General features: G+C 39.3%; 1 protein-coding gene across 1 annotated transcript in view; it reads right to left on the bottom strand.

Annotated features, from left to right (window-relative positions):
- The window catches only part of PDE4B (phosphodiesterase 4B), a 593,994-nt gene extending 567,683 nt beyond the window's left edge, over positions 1-26,311 (bottom strand). Inside the window, exon 1 of the mRNA XM_027113997.1 lies at positions 26,186-26,311. The gene's annotated coding sequence lies outside the window, so the exon portion shown is untranslated. The remainder of the gene's footprint in view (positions 1-26,185) is intronic.
- Between the last annotated feature and the right edge of the window lie 419 nt (positions 26,312-26,730).

Below are 26,730 nucleotides of genomic sequence, written 5' to 3'. Positions count from 1 at the left end.
AAGTTGCTTTCAAAACATTGCATAAGGTGCACAAAATAATCTGTTCGTTATAGCGATATACCTTACAACTCATTCTTTATCGATTTATTTCACCATTATAAATTTGTTTTCATGTTTTCTCTACATTACACACACATATATGATAGTATGCTTTTTTAAAAATGAACTCTTCTTAATTTTTAAATGACTTTCTTTTTATTGAAGTATAGCTGATTTACAATGTGTTAGTTTCAGGTGTACAGCATACTGCTTCTTTTTCAGACTCTTTTCCATTATAGATTATTACAAGGTACTGAATATGGTTCCCTGTGATAATACAGTAGGTCCTTGTTGCGTATCCATTTTATATACAGTAGTGTGTACCTGTTAATCCTAAACTCTTTATTTAGCTAAATTAGGAGTTTGGGATAGTGTGCTTTACATGATTTTGTTATAAGGATAAAGGAGCAAAAAGATTTAAAGACTACCAATCCAGAAAACTGGAGGAAAAGAATGATGATATGTCTCTTGAGCTGTTTCTATCAACCAGCAGCTGTCTCAAGCAAGGCTTTGCAAGCAATGTGCTTTAGTCAATTCAGGACTGAATTTTCTGTCAAGTGTGCGGAGTGCCCCAGTCCTTCTGTTCACCTGGCTCTCTACTCTGGGTATTACCCAGAGCTCAAAACTTGGCCTTCTGCACTGTTCTATCTTTATTCGAAACCTTTGCTTAGAGCTCGAATACACTTACGGCTCCCAACATCACTGTGACGCTGAAGACTAATAAATCTGTACTCCAGATCTCTCACTGGCTTTCCTTTGCCTCAACCCCTGTGGCCTGTTGGACACACTAATTTCCAAAGTTCTATTCCAACTCAAATATTCTAATCATATATCTTCTCAAGCCAGTTCCTTTTCATAATCTTGCATTACTGCCAAAGAAAAAAAATACGCTGAAGTTATCTTTGATTAATTCACCTCTTTTATTTTTAAAATACTAATTTCTGCCAACTTTCGTCTTCTGGTCTTAATTTACTGTCTGTGGTAGTGATTCCTTGAAACTATGGTGGACCCTCTCCTCCAAAAAACCACACTGGTACACAACATTTTCATATAGTTTTTCATTTTCATGGACCACTCCCCACTCCCAACCCCTAACCAAAAATGTATGGATCTCGATATTGTTCACTTCTAAAATCTGGATTCTGTGATGTGGCTCTTTCTTGAGAGTTCCAGAACCACTTTCTAAGTACTTTCCAGACAGCTGTTATTTTACGCTGCACAAATGTCTCCAACTCAGGAGGTTCAAAACTCAATGTGCCATCTCCCCACCCAAAATTGCACCTTTTTCTTGCTCCTTTTTTTTAAGTGAGTCACAACACCTTCCTCCCAATTATTTAAAATAGTAACTTGAATAGTATTGTTAACTCCTTTCTCCCCACACCCCTCACATCTAAATAGTAATGATGGTAGTCTGACAAAATTGGTCAAAGGTGTAAATACAGCTTCATTCGCCAAGGTGGTAAATGGCCCATCATATACACTCAAGTCTTTTCTGTATGAATAAAGCAAGTGACTCATTCCTTTCCAGTCTGGTAGCCAATACTCAAGACCTCACCCTGGGATTGCGTCAGGAGCCTCCTCACTCCCCCTGTTCTCAACCTTTTCCAGTTCTAACATCTCCCACCATGTATGAACATGGATTTAGCTTTTCCCTCACCGGCCCCCTACAGAAACTGGTGTCCTTATCCTCATTCTTAAGTCTTTCTATCCCTAGGGCAACTTATCCAGGGCTACCTGGACCTTTTAGGAAGCATCTGACAATTAAATAGAAAATAAAGAGGCTAGAGAATCACTGTTTACACTCTCCCACCCCACATCCGGTGCTATTATTTACATTTTCCTGGGGAACATCACAATAATAAGCTTTCTAGTATGACACATATAGTTTCATACAGGAGGCTAAAATAGTCATGCCCCCATGATAGCTACGCAGGTCCTGGAACTAAAAACAGCTTTATCTATGTATCTCAGCATTCCCAACAAACATTAATATTCCCAAAGCGGGGACTTCCCTGGTGGTGCAGTGGTTAAGAATCCACCTGCCAATGCAGGGGACACGGATTCGAGCCCAGTCCGGGAAGATCCCACATGCCTCGGAGCAACTAAGCCCACGAGCCACAACTACTGAGCCCACGTGCCACAACTACTGAAGCCCGCGCACCTACAGACCATGCTCCCCAACAAGAGAAGCCACCACAATGAGAAGCCCTCGCACCACAAAGAAGAGTAGCCCCCACTCGCCACAACTAGAGGAAGCCCGCGTGCAGCAACGAAGACCCAACGCAGCCATAAATAAATAAATAAATTTCTTTTAATGTTTTAAAAAAATAGTTAATTTTAAAAAATATTTCCAAAGTGTGCCAAAAGATGAAAAAAATTGAGAGGCATTGCAAGCACAAAAAAACCCTCAAGAGTCTAAAAACAATGAATTTGCATCATGGCATTTTACTGTCTGGGGAATTCAATGTCACCAACCTATAGCTAAAACCTAAATGGTTATGGCCAATTACACTCGGAAGGGACTTGTTAAAGTTGGTTTACGGCGGGGGGAGCAGCAGAAGGTTTGAAATGGTAGCTCTGAACAGTTGGTGCAGCTCAGGCATGGCGGGGCTTGGAGTGTCCTCACCAAAGGAAGGAGTCCAGTGGAGAAACTAAATCCAGTCAGGAACTAACTGGAGGACCTGGGAATCTAGAAAAGGAATCCTCAGAGCAGAAGCTGAAAGCCAGGAGCAGAACCCAAAAATGAGTCAGAGGAAATGTAAAAGGTCAGACCTTGGGGAAGGAAGCAAGAGATGCCAAATCAGCAGAAGGCTGTGGGCTGAGATCAGGGATGAGTCAAGTCAGCTGTTCTTGAGGTCAAAAGAGGGCTCTCCTTTGAGCCACCAAGAGGGTTAATCATTCTTTACTGAAATGAAATGAACTAAACTTAATTCTTTGTCAAAACCTAAATAATTCAGTACGTTATTTTAGTCTGTGTAATGACGTTATGTTTTTGGGTTTTACTATGTTTCTCCCCTACTTTCCTCATTTCTCTTCTGAATTCTTTTCTATTTTATGTAATTTTTATTTAATGTTAATGCAAAAAGCAACTTTCAAGTTGTTCCACATAAACAAAAGAAAATATTTTTTTAACTTGATTGAAATTAAGTATATGTAATGATCTCATAAAGGGAAAATCCAAAACATTTTTTATCATTAATATTATGATTATTTGTGTTACTAGCAGCTACCATTTACTAAATTTTTTGTAACCTCATGTCATGTACTGTGCTAGGTGACATTTATTCCTCACAATATCTACAGGAGGAATTATTAGTCCCAAAACAGACAAGGAAACCAAAGCTAAAAGAGGTCAAAAACTTTTCCCTGGATCCTAGAACTAATAGATGGCAGGAATGAGATTTAAATTTGTGACGTGTCTGATTCCAAACCCTGTGTTCTTCATTACCGCACTAAGCTAAATTTTGTTTAAAAGATTCTTGTTTAAATATGACCCACATAAAACGGGCCATTTGTTTAATGAACAGCTGTCAAAGCACTGCGATATTAAGTACTTTTCCAGGCACCCCTGGGGCAAAAGAAAACGAAAAATCCGATACAGCCCAAGCCTTCTAGAACTCTGAAGTTAAGTTTGAAGGCAGAATCCATGAAATAAGGTGAAAATTAGACCAATGTGACATGTAAGCCTTGAGTTTGAGTCCTAGAGATGCCCCTGCCCAGCAATGTGACCCTGAGCAAGTTATTCCTTCTGTGTGAAACTGAGATCATAAGGGTGTGAGCTTCACAGGCGCCTCTGAGGATAAGATGGGAAAATACGGACCAGTGGTTCTCAACCTCAGCTGGTTTCTCCCCACCAAAGGATATTTGGCAATGTCTGGAGGCATTTTTAGTTGTCACAACTGGAAAGAAAGGTAGGAGTGCTATTGCAAGAGGCCAGGGATGCTGCTAAACACCTTACAATGCACAGGACAGGCCACTCCTCCCCAACAACAAGGAATCAGCTGGCCCTAAATGTCAATAGTGGGGAGGTTAAGAAACCCTAATGCAGAAAAAGCACATAGCAGAGTGCTAATGGTATGTAGTACCTTCATACTAGCTCTTATTGCATTTACATAAAAAGATGGCACTGTATGTACTTGAGCAGCAAAATAATACTAATAATTTTAAAATAATGGTGAAAAAGGAATAATAATTTTAAAACATAACTTTTAAAGACAAAGACTTCACACAGCAATGTAGTAGGTAAGAGCATAGGCTTTGGAATCAGATGGACCTACGCTTGAATACCAGGTCTGTGTGATGCTGAACAAATTACTCAGACTTTGAACCTCTTGGTTTCTTCATCTTTCTAATGAAAATAAATGTATCTACTTCTCTTTGTTTTGGTGATGATTAAATGAGATAATTTATGTACCTGGAACATAATAAACTCTCAGTAAGTATTTTTAATATATTGAGTCTTATGCAGGGCCTAGAAAAAGTACTTTGGATTAGTGAAAGGAAAAATAAATCATTTATTTCTATATAAACTTAAGCAAGGTACTTAATCTAGTAGAGACTTATGGTTTGTATCTTCAAAATGTGTATAAAATACCTCTATTGCAAAGTTACACTAAGAATTAAATGAATTAGCATTTTAAAGCACTGAGTAAGGTGCCTGGCACATGGGGGGGGCAGTATTCGATAGATATTAGTTACCTTCTCCCCAAAGGGTTAAAAAAAAGTTTTTATAAAGGTACCAAGGTTGAAACAAATAATAAAAATTGCCTTTGCTAGAGCAGAAAGTCTGGCCTGAGAAGGACAGGGAATACTCCATAATTTACAAACAGTCCACCTTGGAGAAGCCCTCTGCATTTGAAAGGGAAGTTACACATACACCGCATCTCCTTCACACCACTCTTCAGCTTTCAACAGCATCCTTCTTCTGGCCTAGGAATGCCACTGTGACTTACCTAGGCCCAAAGAGAGCACAGCCCTTGGCTGCACTTACTGGAAGAACAGAAACTGAATTCTTCAACTACAAATGTAACTGCATTTTATGAGAACCAAGAAGATCCACAGCGATAACTATTCATAAATGAGCTAAGCACAACACACGATTGATTAGAAGACACCTGCCATTCTACCTCTAAAAAATAATCATTAATGAGGCTTTACGATCATCTCTGAAAATCACTGTTTGTCAGGCAGTAATACCAGAGATGAAATTACCTATTCAGTTACTGACTGCCAAGGCAGACTATATCTAAGAGTATAATAAATGCTATTTCAGAAAACACAGTTTAAATTTCAATGAAAATAAGAAAATAATCATAAACCATCCAATTCTAAGCTATTAACGTTAAGGCCTTTTTAAATATCCTGTACCATTGTGCTTAAGATAATTTCCCAATCAAATGAAGATAATGTTTAGATCTCATTTACTCTAGTATTTCAAGTATGAAAGATGTGTCCATATACAAATGAAATAAAAAATGTAACACATATAACTTTGCCAGTCTAAATGGCTTAATGAGTGCATTTTCCATTTGAAATTACACATTAGCTGCCATTTGGTAAAGTTGATGATCTTATGGTAAGTCTGTATGATTCTCTGATGCAGTTTCTGAATTCATTTTGCCTTTTTATACACCCAATATCTACCCACCTACCACATGACATGTTCAAAAACAATTTTACTTTCTGTTACAACCTATACATATTCTAAATGCCTCACCTGTCTGTCAAAAATGAACTACTTCCTACTTTCCTTTCTGGAAAATAGAGAATAACAACAACCCTGCACTGGACGCATTCACGTGATTCTATGTCATTCTGAACATAAATCAGCCACATGGAAAAGGTTCTAGGTCCAGTGGTTAAGATTCCCCGCTTCCGGGGCTTCCCTGGTGGCACAGTGGTTGAGAGTCCGCCTGCCGATGCAGGGGGCACGAACCGTGTCCCGGTCCAGGAGGATCCCACGTGCCGCGGAGCGGCTGGGCCCGTGAGCCATGGCCGCTGAGCCTGCGCGTCCAGAGCCTGCGCTCCGCAACGGGAGAGGCCACAACAGTGAGAGGCCCACGTAGCGCAAAAAAAAAAAAAAAAAAAGATTCCCCACTTCCACTGTACAGGGGACAGGTTCAATCTCTGGTCGGGGAACTAAGATCCCATATGCCATGCATCATGGCCAAAAAATAAAATTAAAAAAAAGAAAACAAAAGGAAAGGTTCTAGCCTTTATCAACTGTAAGATACATGTAGAAACCAGGAATACAACCTTTTGTATTGCCTGCATCCATTTCCAATGCGATCTAATGCTATTAACTTTCCAAAATCATGACATTTGTCAGGTCTTACCATACTAGGACTCCAAAAATCTTCTAAGTCCCCCTCTGCCCTTAAGATAAATAACATACTCCATAGACTCACATTCAAGGCACACTCAAGTTTACAATGTGACCTCATTTCACCTTTCAAACACATCCTCCCTTCCTTTCCTATGTGGACAATTGTCTAGAGTTAAACTTGCCTCACTCTGCGTTATATTGTCTGCTTTCAAACGCTTGTGCTCTTCACCTACTTGGTAGACCCTCCCTTTACTCTCTGTTGACTCAAAGCCCCACTTACACCTCCCCTACTTATTGCCCCAAGGCCACTCAGTCTGTGGGATTAGTGAGGATAATATAGTCTGGAGGTTGCAATTATGTCCTCAAAGACACCACAGGCAAAGTAACAAAACCTATGGTATCTGGAAGGCATCCAGCACTTAGGGAAGTCAACGAAAAGGATCCCTGTGAAGGTTGCAGGGTTTAAACCACAGAGTTCCCCAGACCTTCCAAGTCTCGGAAGCAGTAACTATCCATTCCCTGCCAGATACCTTCTACTGACAACAACCCAAAAGCCACTCCAGCTGCCCTGCTCCAACCACCTGCTTAAGCAGCCTCCTACTCTTTCACAGGACACCATGGCACATAAGAAAGTTCTTCAGGCTCCCTAGTAATCAAAGAAAACAAACTGAAAACAGCAAGGAGATCATTTTTTTCTCCTCACATTAACAGAAGACTGACAAAACTCAGCATTATTGGGATCTGGGGAAATGATCATGTTGATGGACAGCTGTGAAAATGTAAATTGGTGTAACCTATTCTGAAAGGCAATTTGGTGGCAAAAAGCCTTTAAAATGTGTATAGCCTTTAACTCAGCAAGCTACAAACATTTGTATTAGGATGTTTATCAAAGCATTGTTTAATTGCAAAAATTACAATGGAAGCAATTTAGTGATCAACATTAAAGAAAGGATTAAATAAAGCACCATGCATTTATTCAACAAAATACTATGCAGCCATTCATAAAGATGCAGGAAATCTATATTTTTCATTGAATTTTGGGTGAATAGATCCAGTTATACTATAGCATATACACTATGATTGTGAATCTATACAGAGCGACAGCTGGAAAAATGTTTTCCACTGCTTTTAGGCATGGTTCCCTGATGCACCTGTAAAAGGATGCCTGAACCATAAATGTGGTACTTCTTTCGTATTGATCACCTCCAAGTTCAGGTGCGTCTTCTGGCACATGTGCTGCTTTTAGAGGTCAAGGACCCCCAGGATCTTTACCATTTCATCTTGAGAAAAGTCAAGTTCTTCTTCCTTACAATTAAGGCACACAGTAGGAGAGTGTCTGTCTATCTATACTAAAATGTCATTTATAACAACACGTAAGATGTGAAAACTGAATTTTAAAAGATAAGACATTTCTAGAGGATTCGCCCATCTGGTTCAACATCTAAATATCATGCACATTTTCCACATTATTATAGCCCTCAAATCAGATACATATCACAATCGGTAGTATCTTACAATTGTTCTCAGAGAGGCAGCAGTAATGAGCTAGTTGTCATGACCTGCACATTTATGAAAACCTGCAGAATGAGTGTTAGTTTGGTTGCAAGAAAACCCAAGAGACAATAATGGAACACTGTTTTAACATCTAGAAACCATATGCTTGTGAGGAAGCAAAAGGAAGAGTGGAGAATCAAGCATTTTTAACAACATTCTTGTAGAAGGAATCACAAAGCAAGCTCACTCTACATGATTGCTAAGCATCTTTTCAGTACCAGCTATTCCTGGCACACAAAGTGATAGTGCATGAATGGGCACAGAAATGCATGACTAGGAATTCAAAAGGGATTCAGAAGAGATGAATTCTGAATATGAATAAGTTTTTAGAATAACTTATCCAATTTATTTTAGTGCATGTTCTTTTTTATGCACCCACAGGAGAAATATATGATACATTTTATATTTAATTAAGTTTAAACATATTCTTTGAATCAGAATAAAATTAACATTCTAAGCGATAACAAAACATTTCTATAGTTTAATTGAAAGTATGTTTTTCTTAGTGATACATAAAATAATGGTGTATCTTACAACAGAAAGCATATTAGATTAATTGAAATATAGGAATAGAAGTTCTAGAAAGAGGGAACCAAGAAAACCAAATGAAAGAATTTACATTATTTCATGGAACCTAAGATTCTTTGATGCTGGCCCTTTTCTTATCATACAAGAAAGTGTCAACAGAATGTTTTTTTACACAGCCATGTCATGACTGCCACCTGGCTGATGGCCTTTATAAGACACCATCAATTTAATATGCATCCTGATTTGAGATGTTAAATTGCAGGGGGAAGTTGACTTTACAATTGATCAAATCAGTAATGCAAGAAAAATATCGGAACTGAAAGGCATATGTCCAAAAGGAAAAGACCCATTCCTTCCCCCACACAATCAATTAAAAATGACATACACCCAGGCACATCATCTTGAAATTTCAAAATTCCAAAGATAGTAAGATGATGCTAAAAGCTTCAAATTGGGGAAAAAAATGTTCAAGATTCAGAATAGCATCAGACTTCTCTATAGCTAAAAATGGCAGCAAGAAGACAATGAAATACTCCATCAAAATGCTGAGGGAAAATGACCTCCAACAAGAATCCTACAACCAGAAGTACTATCCACCAGGTGTAAAACAGAATAAAAATATTCTCAGATATAAAACGTCTCAAAAACTTCACCTCAACATATCCTTTCTTAGGAAGATACTGGAGGATATGCTTCATTCATCGAAACCAGAGACTAAATTAAGGAAAAGCAAAAGATATGGAAATCAGGAAACAAGGCATCCAACATAAGAAAGAGGTAAAGAAATCTGCAGAATGATTGCACTGCAGATACTATTAGCTCTCCACCAAAACCCATTCCCTCTTCTCTGGACACACAGTTAGACATTATCTCAGCCACCTTTGAAATTAGACTTGGCCACAAGACTGAGTTCTAGACAATGATATCCAAGTGAGAGGAGTGTGAGCCACTCCCAGGACTATGTCCACGCCTGACTGAATGGAGTTGACCATGACAACTGTGGAATCCATGTACTGAAAATAGTAGTACCTCTAACCAGGGTCCCTGAGTGACCGCAGGAAACAGAGCAGCACCCCACCCTATTCACCTAGAAGAGCTCAGTAGTTTTACATGAGTGAGAAGTGTACTTCTGTTGTGTTTGAACCATTATCCATTTGTGGACTACTTGTTCCCTCAGCCTAAGATTACCGTAACTAATTTAGATGTAAAAGGAAGATTCCAAAATGACAACAATGAGCAAATGTATGAACAGCTTGAGGATGCATGTGGCCAAGAAAAAGACGAATGTATAGGTTGTCTGATTAAACTAAATATATTAAGAAGAGATTTACAATTTAGATGGAAACTTTGATGGTAAAATAGTGAGACTTCGAAAACTGAGCAAAATAAAATAATTAAAACAGTCATAAAATATGGGGAAAATATTGGGTTGGCCGAAAGGTTCGTTTGGGTTTTTCTGAAAGATGTTACAGAAAAACCCGAACGAACCTTTCGGCTAACCCAATAAAAACATTTATAAGAAAGGAAATGTAATCATATCATAATACGCCAAAGGATTCAGCTGTGAGTGATAGTTACAGTCAGAGCAATTTAAAAATTAAATTGAGGAAGCAAAGTAGGTGAACGTATGTGTGTCATCTTCCATAGCAGGAAATAACTACATAGAGAAGAAAACTAAAAAAACCAAGAAATAGCATCATAAGCATCTTGTTTTCACAAAATGGAGGCAAACATGAAAAAACAGTAAACTATTTGAAGATAATCCCTCTAGGAAGTAAGAATCAGAGATGCAAAAGGGTACAACAGGGCAATGGGAACCACTGCTTTCGATGACATATCAAACTGTAAACCTGCAATTTGATAAATGTGCCAACATGTATTACATTCTTGATTGAACAAAAATACCAAATTTGTTTGCTTTAGGCTGAATTATAACTTCTCCAAAAGGTAACACTACTTTTCTCATGTTAATTGGAAGCTCTAATTGGCAGCTTTATATGCTGCTGATTACTTTTAAAAGATATAATTATGGAAATAATTTGATAGATAAAATATTTCAAAACAAGGGAGTCAGAGGGGGGAAATAAAAATGGCTGTGAAACTAACCAGGCCTAATCCTTTCATCTTCTAGATAAGAAAACTGCAACTCTTCTGGGAATCTGCTACCGTCTTCCACAAAAGTAAAGCTTTTAAAGTGCAGCAGCAGAAGAGCCTTCATTTGAAAAATGGAGCTAGACCTCGAGTGTTTGGCAGCCACATCTCCTCAATTTCCACCATAATCTCCTCTGCTATTACCACACTGGTTTGGGCTGGGGGCACTCTTCCCACCTATAGCTATTGCCGGATTGGATATTCCTCTTAATTTTCATAAAACAGATAAGACAATTAAACAAGACTTTCTACAGATTTGGAAGATAGATAGATAGATAGATAGATAGATAGATAGATAGATGATAGATAGATAAAAAATAATCTGGATAATCTTTACAAAGTAGGACATGCTTTCCTTAACCTGCAAACTTTGTTCCATTTTAGCTACTGTCTGTTTAGTATATACCACCAATGAGCCCAAAATGAAACACTTACCTTCCACAAATCACCCAAATGAATAAGACACAGAAAAAAGCAAAGCTTCCTTCCTCATACCCATTTCCAGACCAGCTTTCACAGGCCAGTTTCACGACTGAACACACATCCCAAAAGACTGACATGAAAGAGGCCCAGCATTCTTCCCACAGAAATATGACTTTCTCCTGTGACCTCAATTGGTCAACTTTAGCAACTTAAGTCTAGAATGGCAGAAGAGGAGAAGGATATGTCCTGAAGGTGTTTCTTCACAAAGAGCAATTGAAAATCTTTCCCAGTTACAAAGATAAATCAGTAGCAAACCTGAGACAGGAACCTTACTCCCTGGCTCAAAGTCAAGGGTTCTTATCACCATACAATTCAATTCATCTTTACTGCGGATCAGCACATAAAAAGCATGGCAGTTAAGTTGGAAATAAGGAAAAAACTGCCTTTCTCAAATTTTCTTTCAAGGAAAAAATCTTGTGGCCAAGGAGATGACAAAAACCTTTACTGAAGATATTACAAAAACCTTTTTTTGAAGATTTTTATGAGTCAGGCAGAACCTCATTGTTTTCAAGAGAGAGCCATTGAAAGTTGCATTCTAGGTTGTAACCAACATTCACATTTTAATCACAGTTTCCCCATTTCTTCAACCATTTAAGAGAACCAAAGACCTTTTATATCTGGACAAAACTTATTACTATATTGCATTATTCAATAAACCCCTCTCTTTGAAACTCTTTCTTTATATTCTCTTCCCCTCACAATGATGTTTACCTTTGATATTTCAATGCAAGAATGTAAGAGTGTGTTGCTATATTGCTCTTCATTGAAAAAAACAGACACTAAAGACGGCACTCAAAATTCCTGGTTATGATACTCACTTTCGGAAGTGCTCACCCATTATCTTATTTACACAGTACTGATACTATTAATAGAATTTATATAACACCTTCTTTTAGAGGAAGAAAAATGCACTTCACATCCATTATCTCATTTATCTTTGTACTCTCCCTCTGAAGTGTAGTGAGAGCAGTTGCCTCACCCTGTTTTAATGGAAAAAAACTTAACCAGAAAAGATCTATTATCCTTGATGTGGATAAACAGCTTCTAAGTAGAGTGCCTACATCAATTAGAGAATAAACCCTCAGTTACAGAATATTTCTGTCAATACCCTGAATGAGAGTAGCAAAGTAGAAATACTGGAATTCAGCCAATTTTATTCTTTTTAAGATAAATATCTGTTCTTGGATATTATTCATATATGTCATTAAAATTTTTAGAACAACAAAATAGCCCAAAATAACTAAATGCAAATTTACACAAAAAATAAAGCACAGTAGTTCACGAATGAATAGTATATAATATTGTCATTGTCTGATTTGTCAGAATTTCACACTTACAGATGTCTTTGCAGAAGGAAATTATGACCTTTTCCACCCACCATTAGCTTAATACTAATTTCTATTAATATATACTTTGAGTTTTATACGTCAGCCAGCTATCTTGACACAAAGTGACAACTTATACAAAACTTTAAAGGACTATAACGTCTAGGACTTTAAGACAAGTAATAATAACTATTTTAAAACTGTCATATTTTAAGAAATCTCCAGATTATACATTACTGATACAACACAACAAATGTTTTTAAAGCTGAAAAATATTCTTCATATGCAATGACAATGATGGTTGCTTACCCAATATCCAATCTCCCCTTCTTTCTTAATAATAATGGAATCCTGGCATTTGGGGAAGTACTGATTTCCCCAGATTAAAAAAAAAATTTTTTTTAAACCTTCTATTTCTCAGACCTCCCTGCCATTAAGGATGGGCACTGGCATAGCTCTGGTCGATAAGATATTAGTGGAAGTCTACCAGATGCATCTTCCTGGGAGCTATCATTTTCCTTATTAAAAGGACTATCAGCTGATGTGTGCCTCGCCTTTTGTCCAGCCGCTTCTTCCTGCCTGTAGTACAGAAGCCATGCTTGGAGGCTCACTAACTGTCTTTCCACCAAGAGAGGGAAAGCCATACACTAACGGTGGTAGGGCCAAAAGCAAGAAGGAGCCTGAATTCTTGATTACCTCAAGGATGGTGCAGTTGCTCCTGCCTTGTACTCTCTCCCTCCAGATATCTCATGGCATGTAAAACAATAATAAACTCCTTACTTGTGATTGCCAAGGGGAAAAGATGAAGGGGAGGGATGAATTGGGAGGCTGGGACTGGCACATGCACACTAGTATATGTAAAATAGATAATCAACAAGGACCTACTGTATAGCACAGGGAACTATATACTCAATACTCTGTAATAACCTGTACGGGAAAAGAATCAGAAAAAGAATAGAAATATGAATATGTATAACTAAATCACTTTGCTGTACACCTGAAACTAACACAACATTGTTAATCAACTATATGCCAATATAAAATTTAAAAATTAAAAATTTTGAAAATAAATAAACTCCTTCCTTGTTACTATTACATGTCAAATTTTACTCTCAAATGAATACAATCCTGATAAAATAACAAATATATCCCAATTGAATTCTTCTTTCCTCTCATCAAATGGCTTAATGCAAAAATTAATCCCCTACACTTAGGAAAGGCAAATCCAAATGAAAAGTGGGCATATACTCTGTCACACAATAAATTATTTTCCATCTTTTATATTCACTTACTGTGAATGGCCATCCTTCTTTAACCTTTAAAGTCCGGCTTTAAAGTATTTCTCATTCATGTGAAAGTGTGAAGTCAGAAGGAAACAAACCTAGACTAAACAGCAAAGAGGGTAACCAACTCTGCTATACATTTTTGCCTATAAACCAAATGAGGAAAACATTTTTTTCAAGACTCATTGGTATTCTCCAGCTGTATCTCCATCTTACTGAAGATTATAGATAAGTAGGAGGTGTGACTCACAGAAATAGTTTTCCTCACATAAATTCCACCCATTGAATAAAATCTGAAATATTCTCTGAGCAATACAAAATAGACACTTTTGGAGTCTTATGCTATTCTTCATGCTATGAACAATAAAATAAAAATTTTACAAATTATCCAAAATTTTCACACCCAAGATTCCTCATAATGATAATATTTATACCAGCTAGCCTAAATTTCACAGTCCAAGATCTTTAATTACAAAGATCTGTAAACACTAATTTTATCCTTCAAAAATGTAAAATGCAAAGTCATAACAATCACTTCACGTATTCAGTTGGGAATGTATTTGGCTGGGAGTAACAGAGTACCTAATAAATAGTGGAAAAAATAGTCAGGAGTTTTAATTTTTTTCTCTTGGAATAATAGACTGGAGGTAGGCAGTGCAGAGCTGATATATCCACTTTAAGATGTCATCAAAAATCCGAGTTTTATCATCCTAAGTTTGTGGTTTTATTCCTTATGCTTGCAAGATAGCTGCTCACCTCAAAGCAAAAACGTGATAAGGGTCAAGGGCAAGGGCCTTCTCCTTGAGAAATTTTGCCTTTTCAAAGATGTACGTGGTCCCCAGAAATCTCCATCTAATCTTTGTAATGTGGGCCAATCCGAGCTTCGAGGGAGACTGGGAAGTTGAATAATTTCCTTTCCATCTTGTATAGCAGAGCAAGATGAAAGAGAAAGAGGGTGAATGGATGCTAAAGGAGCGATCCACAATATCGCTACACCTCCAGACCAATTAAATCTAGAGCCATCCTCATTAGCATCCTCACTATTGTAATTATCACCATCAGCATTAAAGTGTTGTTCCCCACATTGTGTTGTGTTGTATCCATACAGTTGGGTAGTCCTCATCCAACCATGACCTCTCTAATTATTGTAAATTTCGGACCAAATCAAGGTATTATATTATAATAACTTCAAATTAAAAATTTGATTCCCTGGAGTGCTTTCTTATGAATAATACAGTGGTCCCTCAGTTTGCGGGGATGGAAGAGGGTGGGGAAATTGGCTTCAGGACCCCCACAGATACCAAAATATGTGAATGATCATGTCCTTTATATATAATGGCATAGTACAGTGGCACTTCAGTATCCACAGACTCCACATCCACGTAGTAGGTCAGCCCTCGTTCAACGGTGGGTGTGGGAAACTACGGATATTGACTATGCTTAATTACACAGGCTTATCCAAAAATTCCACTAATTTTGTGTCAAATAATATCTTTTAATCTAAAGTTTCACCAAATCGTAATGCTAGAAAGAATCTTAGAAATTATCGTAATTCAAAGTCTTAATTATACCCTGAGACTTACCCAGGGGATGTCATTTACCCACTTAGTTGCAAAGCAGAACAGAAACTCAGGGCTTCTTATTCCAAGTCCTCACTTATGCAGTTATTAAAGAGCAACCCTAAAAACAAACCCCCTTTCACTCTTTTAAAAGATGTAAAATCACTAGGAAGAAAAACCTGTCATTCTATTATTTGTTTCCCTACAACCGCCTCATTTTTCTGCATTGAGTTTTTCACCACAGTATACATCATGGCACTTCAAGTCATTCCAGGGTCTTAGTTACAGAGAAGTACAGAGTAGCTTCCTTTAAGGATATATAGGTAGCTTCCTAAAAGTAATTTCAACTACTCTAATAAATACTTCCTGATCTCTGAATTTAGAGACATGTATCATTCTGTGTTCTTAAATTATTATGATCCATAATATAGAAAAACCATGGATGTCATTTTCTTCTTACTCTCAAAAAGTCCCCAGTCAGTCAATACATCAAATGCCACTCTATGCTTTCTTCTTTCAACCTATAACATTTGATATGGGTGAAATTAGGTTAAAATGACCACCAGAGCAGCCTTACTAGAGGAAGGGAGAATAGCCTCCAAGGGCAATGTTTCTCTCTATAGTGAGAGAGTGAAAGGAGACAGGAGCAGAGGAAGAATCTTTCCAAGGAATCTAGAGATCTGTGTATGTGTGTGTATGGAGGAGGAGGGAGCAAGTATTGTAGGCTGAGCTGCCTGTTTTTATTTCCCACAGTCTGTTTTAACATCTGCTGGTCTTGCTATATCCTTCTCACCTACTGGCTCTCTAGAACCTGCAGGAAAACAAATTCCTCAGCACACCAGTGCATGGTGCCACAACCCACAAGCCTTTAAAGGTAAGTCTGTCTATAAAATGAGACATTTAAGTCACTTTCCCAGCAAAGACCATCCACAGATATCATCACATGGTACAAACAATACAAAAACAGAATCTAGGACTCTTCCTCAGGAGTTCATAAATCTCCAAGATTATATGCAAACTTTTGAGTTTATGTTAATTTTGCAGGATAATTGGTCCATATGTTCATCAGATTTTCAAACATACTTATTTTTTAAAGAGTACCATCATGCCATCCCAACTTATTAAAGTATTATTTTCTCTTTAGAAAAGGGTACTGAAAACCCATGCCTCAATATAAAATTTTAAGTCTTCTCAAAAGAAAGTGATTCTGATTTCTTAAAGAAAACATAAAATTAAGAAATGCTAAGAACTTATAATAAACAAGCCCTGCCATTATTGAATGAAAGGAAATTAAGCTCCCTATGGCCTTTCAAGGTATCAATGTTCTTAACTATAAAACAATAGATTGAAATAGGCGATCTCTAAGTTTGCTTTCAGTTTAGAAAGGCTGTAATTCTATGAGTCAGCACTGTGGTATAAACCAGGATAGCCAAAAACAGAATCCTGTTATCTTTTCCTTAATCTACACGAAATATCAGTATGTTGCTTGTGCAAATAATGTCATTTATTTTCTCTACTGTTTAAAGTCCATCTGATATAGGACTTCTTTTAGCAATTCCCAGAGATGGCAACACATAAAATATATTAATATTTTTCAAATGCTTTAAGGCAACTTAGAGAAAAATATTCAATACAGAAAATACAGTATACATAGATTTTTTTGTCTTATATTCCACTGGCAAGATGTGACTTAACATTAAATTATTCAATTATAGTAATATTTATTAAAGTAAATAAGATATGTACTGATTTTTTAAACTGAGGTTATACTGTGTCTCTAAAACAAATGCAAATTACAGGAGAACACAAGTCAAACTAGTGTTTTCTACTATATTAACAGATAACGTGGCTGAGGAGTTAAGAGTTTTTTAAAAAGCATATACCTCCAGTGCAGACAAGATGGCATATACTTTCCTCCTCCCCACTTAATATAACGCTAAACCTTGAAAATAAGGAAAGAGACAACCAAAGGAGGACTCAGAACAGTGAAAAGGAGGTGGACTGGTTACTGGCCTTGGACTAGAGGAACAACAGAGCAGAAGGTACCTTATGACCCCCTACCCAATAGCAGGTTATGCAGGTCCAGGGTCTCCCAACCCCCCGAATCTAGCAGTAGGTGATACAGGTGAGCTTACATTCCTCCCTTGTGTCTAACTGCGATCCAGCCAACAACACCAGATGGCCTCTCAGCACTGGCAGGGGGATTCCTGCCATAACAAGCTCCAGGCCCGGGAGTGCTCCTTATTCCTGCAGGCTGAAAAATCCCTTCCCTCACCTACAGGCATCAGGGGGACTGGCCTTGGCAGGCCCCTTCTGCCCCCTTCAGGGGCATCAGCAGGGTTCAGTGGGAGCTCCAGAAGCACCAGTCAAGCCAGGCAGACCGAAGCAGCACCATAAAGCTTCTGCAAAATAAATTGTCATTGGAACCACAGCCCACAAAGTAATCCTGGACATGTGTACTAAACCTACACAGGGTGACTGTCTGCTAAAGTATAAGATTTCAGTAGGACCCAGACCCTTTTAACATGGTAGCCAAAATACCCAAGACATGATCACAACTGGAATGAGAAAAGACAATCAACTAAAACCAACACTGAAGTGAATCAGATGTTAGAATTTGGAATTATTTAGTAAGAATTTTAGAGCAGCCATTATAAAAGTGCTTCAACAAGCAAATTCAAATTCTCTGAAGAAAAAAAAAAGAATGGAAAATTTCCACGAAGATGCATATGTTCTAATAAGTTCTAATTGCCAAATGGCAATTATAGAACTAAAAAATACGATAACCAAAATAAAACACTCACTGGATGGGTTCAATAGTGGAGATGACAGAGGATAGAACCAGTGAACTTCAGAATAGATCAATAGAATTTATCCAATCTGAACAACAGAGAGAAACTAGACAAAAAAAAAAAAAAGAAGGAGGAGGAGAAGGAAAAGGAGAAGAAGAACAAGAAGAACAGAGCCTCAGGGTCCTGTGGGACAGTAACAAAAGATCCAGTATTCATATCATCACTTCCCAGAATGACATGAGAAAGACAGTAAAGCTGAAGAGTATTTGAAGAAATAATGAAATAATGCTAGGAAAAATTTGGTGCAAGACACAAACCTATAGATTTAAGAAGCTGATCAAATCTCAAACAGAATAAACCCAAAGAAATCTATACCAATACACAACATCACTAAGCTTCTAAAAAACTAAAGACAATGAAAGTATCTTAAACTAGCCCGAGAGAAATGGCACATTGCCTTTAGCAGAGCATCAATTCAAATGACAACAATTTTCTCGTCAGAAACCACAGGGGCCTAAAGGAAGTGGCACATTTTTCAAGTGCTGAGAGAAAAGAACTGTCAACCACAAATTCTTTCCCAATATGAGTTGTTTAAATAATATTCAATGAGTGAAATGAAAAACATAACACTGTCTTACACTCAGAACAACAGCATTTAAATAGAACCAAGAGAAGAGACCTAAATACGTATAGTAATAGCCAGAGCAACCACTGAGAAAACTGTACAAAGAGATACACTCAAAAACACTATAAATAAATCAAAATGGAATCCTATAAAATGTTCAAATAACTCACAGGAAGAGAAGAAAAGAGAAATAAAGGAACAAGAAACAGAGGAAACAAAGAGAAAACATAATAAAATGGCAGACTTAAACGCTAACATAATGCAGAGAAATTGGATCGCTCATACATTGCTGGTCGGAATGTAAAGATACAGCCCCCCCTGGAAAATGGTTTGGCAGTTTCTTATAAAACTAAACATGCAATTATCATAGGACCCAACAATCACACCCATGGGCATTTATCCCAGAGAAGTGAAAACTTATATCCACACAAACACCTGTACACACGTGTGCATACCAGCTTTAATCATAATAGCCAAAAACTGGAAACAACCCAAATGTCCTTCAATGCCTAAACAAGCTGGGGTACACCCATACAATGGGACCGTACTCAGCAATAGAAATGAACAAACTATTGACACATATGACATCTTGGATGATTCTCTGGGGAATTATGGTGAGTGGAGGACAAAAACAACCTCAAAGATTATATAACCTATGATTCCATTTATATAACACTTTGGAAGTGAAAAATTTATAGTGATAAAGAGCAGATTAGTGGTTGTCAGAGGTTAGGAATGGGACAGGGAGTGCGAGGGAGGTGGGCATAGTTATAAAAAGGGCAGCACCAGGGCTCCTTGTGGTGATGGAGCTTTCTGTTATCTTGACTGTGGTGGTGAATACAGGAACCTACATATGAGATAAAATTGCATAGAACTAAACACTTACACAAATAAGTGTAAAACTGGTAAATCCGAATAAGAGCTGCAGACTATATCGTGTCAGTCTCCTGGTTGTGATATTGTGTTATACTTTTCCAAGATGTTACTCTTCGGGAACACTGAATGAGGGGTACACAGGATCTGTCTGTACTATTTCTCACAACTGCATGTAAATCTACAATTGTCTCAAAATAAAAAATTTAATTAGAAAGAATACTGGGTGAAAGTTGTGGGGAAGCTGGTCTTTCACATAGTCTCAAAGTATCACTGTACAGAGTCTATATTAACCTCAAAGGAAAATAAAAGGATCAATTTGGTAGCGACCATCTTTCAAGTGCTCTGACTTAGTCACCAGTAATGGGACAAACAGACTCTCCTGTTGTGATACAATAGGAAGTACATATCACCAATTTAGGAGTATTCTTGCTGAAAATATTTAACCTGAACCTAACCAAGTGAGTAAGCCATTAGACAAATCCATACTTAGAGACACTCTGTAAGTCAACTGACCTGGACTCAACATAAATATTAATGTCACAAAAAGAAAAAATAGACAAGGGGACTAGCATAAATTAAGCTTTTAAAAATAATGTGAGGATAGTATAAAAAAAAGAAAATAACTGAAAAGAGTTGATTCTCAGAGTGTTATATAGTCACAGAAAGACGTCTTATGCCACCAGCAAGGCAGACTGAGCTCATGTGAACCAAATTCCCTTCCGCTACAAACACATATATACTTAGATTTTTAAAAGACCAGAAAAATTGAAATGGGTTAAAGTGTTAAGCCTGAAGAAAAGAAAAAGAAAGGTAATCTGTAGCTGTCAGAACAGAAAGGAAACAGATATGGTAATAGCAGGCACAGAAATCGGTAATACAGCAACCCAAAATTATATACAACTTAGATGCAGGCACAAATGCCAAGAAGCTGGAGATTTCACATGTGTTTAGGGGCAGGAAACTTAGTTTGGGACCCATGAAAAGAAGGAGCTGAGACCTCTGCCTAAGAACCCTGAAAGAATTGACCATTTAGTTTAAGAAGGATTAGAAGTTTGGCCTGGAAGCAGCAAGAAGGTTTGTCTCTTCCTGGGGCTCTGGATAGAAGAAAAAAAAAAAGGATTCTTTGAATTAAATCCCTAAACAACCTCCCCCCACACAGTTTGAATTTACATCACCTGCATGGTATAGGAATCTCAAGCCAAGAAATTAATGAAAAAGCCAATTCTACGGATGATCTAGACTTAACGTGGTGATCATTTCACAATACATACAAATAGCAGATCGTTATGCTGTACACCTGAAACTAATAAAATGTCAATTATATTACATGTCAATTATACCTTAATAATTTTTTAAATCTGATAGATCCTAGACCAGCAAAATCCCTAGGTTAATCTACAGAAGCAAACACAATATCACTCTACAGGGAAACTTCCAAAAACTAGGAAGAATATGGCTATCACAGGGAAAAACCAAAAGCAGAAACCCAGCTGAAGATGAATCCATAATCCCAATAATAAACCACATGAGGAAAGGATCCTCCTTTAAGCGGATATATAGTTCTGGAAGAACCAGTAGACCCAACCACTGGGACGAGTAACTCCCAGAAGAATTCAAGTAAGAAAACAATCTGATACTTATTATAAAATAAGTACATGTATAATTATTAAAGAGAAAATATGAATAGAATCCAAAATAAAAGGATAGAAAAACTCAGGGAAAAAACAGGAAGATATGAAAAGGCATCAAATAGCACTCCTAGAAATAAAAAAATAATTCATAGCTCAATGGAAATTTAAGCAATAGATATCAATGAAGAATTAGTTAGCTGGAAAATAGTCCTGAATAATTAACCAAATGCCTTTTTGAAATATTTCTTAATAGAAAATAACACAGAGGTAACAGACACGAGACATAAAACAGGAAGGTCCAACATATATCTAAGAATTCCAGTGGGAAAAATAGAGACAATGGGGCTTCCCTGGTGGCGCAGTGGTTGAGAGTCCGCCTGCCGATGCAGGGGACATGGTTTCGTGCCCCGGTCCGGGAAGATCCCACATGCCACGGAGCAGCTGGGCCCGTGAGCCTGGCTGCTGAGCCTGCGCGTCCGGAGCCTGTGCTCCGCAACGGGAGAGTCCACAGCAGTGATAGGCCCATGTACCGCAAAAAAAAAAAAGAGACAATGAAGGCAACATAATGTATGATGAGATATGCTATGAATTTTTAATAATTCAAGAAACAGAAGAGTCATCTGATTAAAGAAGCATAAGAAATCCCATGAAGAAAACATAAAAATAAACCCACACCTGGGCATACCTCAGTAAAACTGCAGAACACCAAAGACAGAGTAATCTCTTTTTTGTAAATTGAAGTATAGTTGATTTACAATGCTGTGTTAGTCTCAAGTGCACAGCAAAGTGATTCAGTTTTATATATATATATATATGTGTATGTATATATATATATATATATATATATATATATATATAGTTTTTCAGATTCTTTCCCATGATAGGTTATTACAAGATATTAAATATAGTTCCCTGTGCTATACAGTAGGGGCTTGTTTACCTGTTTTCTATATAGTAGTGTGTCTCTGTTAATCCCAAACTTCTAATTTACAGAGTAATCTTAAAAGCAATGAAGGAACTACTCATCATCAACAAGAGAGACAATATCTTCAAAATGATGAGATAAATAATTGTCAAGTTAGAATCCTGCTCTCAGATAGTCTGTTATTCAAGTGTTAGGATGAAATACAGTTTCAAACAAACAACAACAGTAAAAAGATTCAGAGTTTTATCTGTATACGCTTACCAAATAGCTACATACTTCTAATAAAGAGGAATTTTAATCTAGAAGGAAAGAGAGGGATGCAAGAAGCAATAGCGAACATAGAAAACATGGGTGAATTTAAATGAGCATTGACTATGAAAACAATCAAAAAAAAGGAAAAACTAAATATATAAAAAATGACATAATGGCTGTAAAAAATGTAGTAGAACTATATCACTATACAATATTATGAAACATGAAGTATGATCAGAATTATAACATTGTAGAGCCTTTTAGTATTCGAGAGGAGAGTAGATATTTTGATTAATATCATCTGTTAAGACAAAACATGAATGTTGAAAACATAAAAATACCTATTACTCAAAGTATAGAAACATATACAATATTTAAATCAATAGACCGAAAAGAGAGTAAAAGAAGTATAAGTCCACTAAAAGGAAAGAATGCTATAACAAGGAGGGACAGAAGAGGATCAAGGACATAGAAATGTCCTCCAGTGAGAAGTGACACTATATTTTAAAAGATTAAAACAGGCAAAACTAATGTGCATGAAGGAGGTGTTGCTATAGGATGGCTTCCCCAGGGCAGCCGACTCCAAGATGAAGTTGAGCATGCAATTTTATTAAGCACTGCCTTGCTATCAACATCTGAGAATGGGGAAGGAAGCAGAAATGGGCAAAGGGAGACTTGGTGCTGCAACACAAGCCCCATGGGGCTTTCCAGAGCCAGAATGGTCCTTCAGAGTTACCTGGAGCTGGACTGAGATGGCCGAGCCTTTATACTCTAACATGGATCAGCCATTGGATGTGAGTTACCCTGGAAAGTGGTGTGACCTTGGACAAAGGGGCTTTCTACAGTTCAGGCAATCCTCAAAGGGACTGGCCCTCAAAGACCGCCTGCTGATAGCACTCCCACAAGCTGGGGCAACAAGCTCTCCTTGAAGGAGGGTTTGGCACATCACAGTGTCTGCCATATTACCACAAGGTGACTGCAAAACAACAGCACTCAAAGGAACCCATTTGTCCCGTGATCAACATCCCCAACACTTTCTCTGAAGCCTGCTGCTCAAATTGTCTTGGAAAGAGCAATGACGTTTTATGCCATAATAATAAAAGATAATTCCAAATTGCTAACCCCCAAATCCTTCTAACTCAAGACTACAGCATGTACCTCTTGCTCCCTAATCAAAGTAAGCCAAATAAGAGATTAAGAGATTAACCTGGGACTCTTTATTCCTTCACAATTTTAAAGCTTCAGTTTGTAAACAACATGAAAATACCATTTCTGTGTCTAATATTTTTATCAAACACAAATCCTTACTCGGGCACAGTACTATTATTAAATACCTGTCTCTAGACAGGCAAAAGACTCCAAGATCAGAAAACCATATATGATTGATATCTCATTCCTCATATCAAAACCAGTTCTATCCAAAAGAAACAAGCATGCTTAAGTGGGTACCCTCTAGAGAAATTCAATATAATTTATCTTTGCAAAATATGTCAAGTCAGAAATAAACTAAAAAGCAGATCGACTGAGAAAAAAAATACAAGTAGACGTATTGCAAAATTGATTACCTCACAACTGTTATAAGAAATACAGAGAGATGATAGATATACAGACAGATGGCCTCAATGTAACAATCATGCCCTCTCAACCATTCCAGTCTACTCAACAACTTTACTCATTTTTTGTAATTGGGATTCTGTTGTTGAAAAAGAACACAAACAGCCAGCAAATATGTTACTAGCCAAGTCCTACAAGTACAGGTTTGAAGAGTTGAATAGACCATTGTTATGCTGAAGACACATGTTGACATTAAGGGGATTTCTCTTGGCACATTGTAATGTAAATGAGGTACCCTCAGAGGGAAGTGCAGCTGAATTTCCTTTCACCTGAAGTGAAATCATTTACCTTATCCACCTTCATGTCGAATTCATGCAAAGATAACTTCCAGACCCCTCCCTACACCTCAGGCTTAGGTAAAAACACTAGGTAAAAGTCCCCAGATTATTTTTGCTTTTATGAAAATTATTGGCATAACAACCAGCTTTTAGTAAAAGGAAGATGGGGAACGTGGGTGGTCCACTAAAAAGAAACCAGCATCTGTACTTTTTTTTAAATTTAATGTGCCTTTTATTCTTACACTGTAGCCCAGGGCTTTCAAGTAGCCAGAAACCTCTGAATTTAAAAGATGGATGTGATTCAAATAACAGTTGTATCTCATACAGATCGAAGAGACAAAATGCACACATTTATCATTTCTGTTTAGTAATATCATATACATGTGATGTAAACATAATGTAAATGTAACATAATTTTAGGCAGGAGCCTCAAAATATTTCTTTAAATTTATCCCAGGCATGTGTATACACATATATTTGTCTTTAAAATGAACCACACTATTTAAGAGCTATTCCTCTGTGCTCTCTTCTTCATACTTGCTTTAAAAGCCATTGACTACAGTAGGTTCAGAATATTTTGAAATACAGCACTTGGAAGGGGGGTGGTCTGTGAAAAAGGGAAGGAAGGAAGCAAAAGAGGAAGATGGAAGAGGAGGGAAGGCAGGAAGGAAGCGGGAAAAAACACTACACACACACACACTCACACACACACACACACACACACACACACACACACTAACACACACTCGTAGCTTAGAAAGCGCCAGGCCCTAAACACACCCCAGCACCCCTCCCCAAACATGAGACAACGCTTCCCAAAAGTTCCTAGCGGAGCCTTCGTTAAGCCGTGGCCTGGGTGCACCCACTTGTGCCCCAAACCCCGGGCAGGCAGGACCATCCTGGGGCCGCAGCCCTGCAAACTCTCGGGTACTTCAGGCTCCCTCACGTGCCCGCTGTCAATCACCCGGCACAGCGCGCCAACCCTTCGCCCACTCCCGGGCGAATTCTTCTGCCTTTCTCCATCCACCCTTGGCTCTCTCCTTCCCAGGGACTTTCCAAAGAGTTCAGGGCCGAAGGCAGAGGCTGAGGAGGAGCGAGCGAAGAGTAAGGGCCGGCTGGCGGATTTACCACAAGGGGTAGGAACGTTGCGGTCAAGGCGACCATCCTGGCGCGGCCCCATATTCCCCCCGCGCTCCCTACCAGCGCCGCAGCACCCACACTCTCCATTTCGGCTTCGCTGTGTGACCGAGTAAGAGACGGGGGGAAACAAACCCTCAGCCCACGGGACAGCCCTTACCTCAGGCTACCCTCGCGGAAGCCGCCCTCGTCCTGTTCGACGCGCTGCCGCTGCACTGCCGCGGCCGCCGCGCTCTGGACGCGCGGGGTCCGGCGGCGGCTCCGCCCGGCGCAGCTAGTCCGTGCGAGGCGAGCGAACCCTCCGCGCTTCCCTGCGCGGGGCACAAGAGGCAGCGGGGAGACGCCGGCGAGACGCTGGTGCGCCGCTCGCGTGCAGCCCGGCCGGCGATCCACAGCCCGCAGCCACCGCGGAAGCGGGGCCGGCAGCCCCGGAAAGGCGCGCACAAACCAGGGGCGGCTGCGGAGCGCGCGCGGACCCGCCGGCGTGGAGGACCCCGCAGGGGCGACACGGACGGCCGCGACGCGGCCCCGAGCTCCTGTCTCCTCAGCTGGCCCCGCAAACTCCCGCTCTGTACTGCCCCGCTCCGCCGGAGAGACAGCTCGCCGGCGGCACTTGGTCTGCCGCGCTGCGCTCTTCAGCCCGGCGCGGGGAATAACAATTGCATCTTATTGCACGGACTAGATGCTGTGTAGTAGGTTGTAACTGCTGCGGCGGCCACCTGTCAATCCTAAGGAGCAAGGCACACGGTCCCCAGTCGTCTGGCCTCTCCCCGATTCCCCACCCCGCTTATTTTCCTCCCCCACCTACCTCGCCGACCGGCCGCAGTACTCCACCAGCACTAGACCAAGGGAGTTTTGCAAAATAACCCTCACTCTCAGCTGGAAGCTCGCCGCATCTCCCTTCCCTCCCCGGCTGAAGGATTACGCGCAGTCCTGCATGCCTAGCCAAAGCCGGATGCCGAAAAGCCTGGTTTGAACCCCACACTCGCCGGCCCCCCCGCTCCCATTCATAATCCCAGCGGCCGTCTGCCACTACGCACCCTCCCCCCGCTGGCCGCGCTCGCCGCGATTGGCAGTCCCTGGAACGTGTCAGTCACTCGCCGTGAATAAGGTGCTCGAGGCTCCGCAGCCAAGGGTGACACAAAGAGGGATGGGGAGGGAGGGCACTCAGAGCTTGGGTGCGGGGAGGCGAGGGAGTGAGTGGGGCAATTACGTGGAAGGAGCCCGAGGGAGGGTGAGAGCCCGCTGCTCTCTGGTTGCACAAAGGAGGTCCAAGAGTGGATCAGCGCAGTGCTACTGAGCCAACCGATCAGATCACAACCGCGGAGGTGCCCCACCAAGATACCCTGGGAG

Source organism: Aethalodelphis obliquidens, unplaced genomic scaffold (genome assembly GCF_003676395.1).
Source record: "Aethalodelphis obliquidens isolate GAN/ISIS:26980383/991018 unplaced genomic scaffold, ASM367639v1 scaffold13, whole genome shotgun sequence".
Taxonomy (NCBI): domain Eukaryota; kingdom Metazoa; phylum Chordata; class Mammalia; order Artiodactyla; family Delphinidae; genus Aethalodelphis; species Aethalodelphis obliquidens.
Note: the sequence above shows the minus strand (reverse complement) of the source record. Positions and strands in the feature narration are given on the sequence as shown.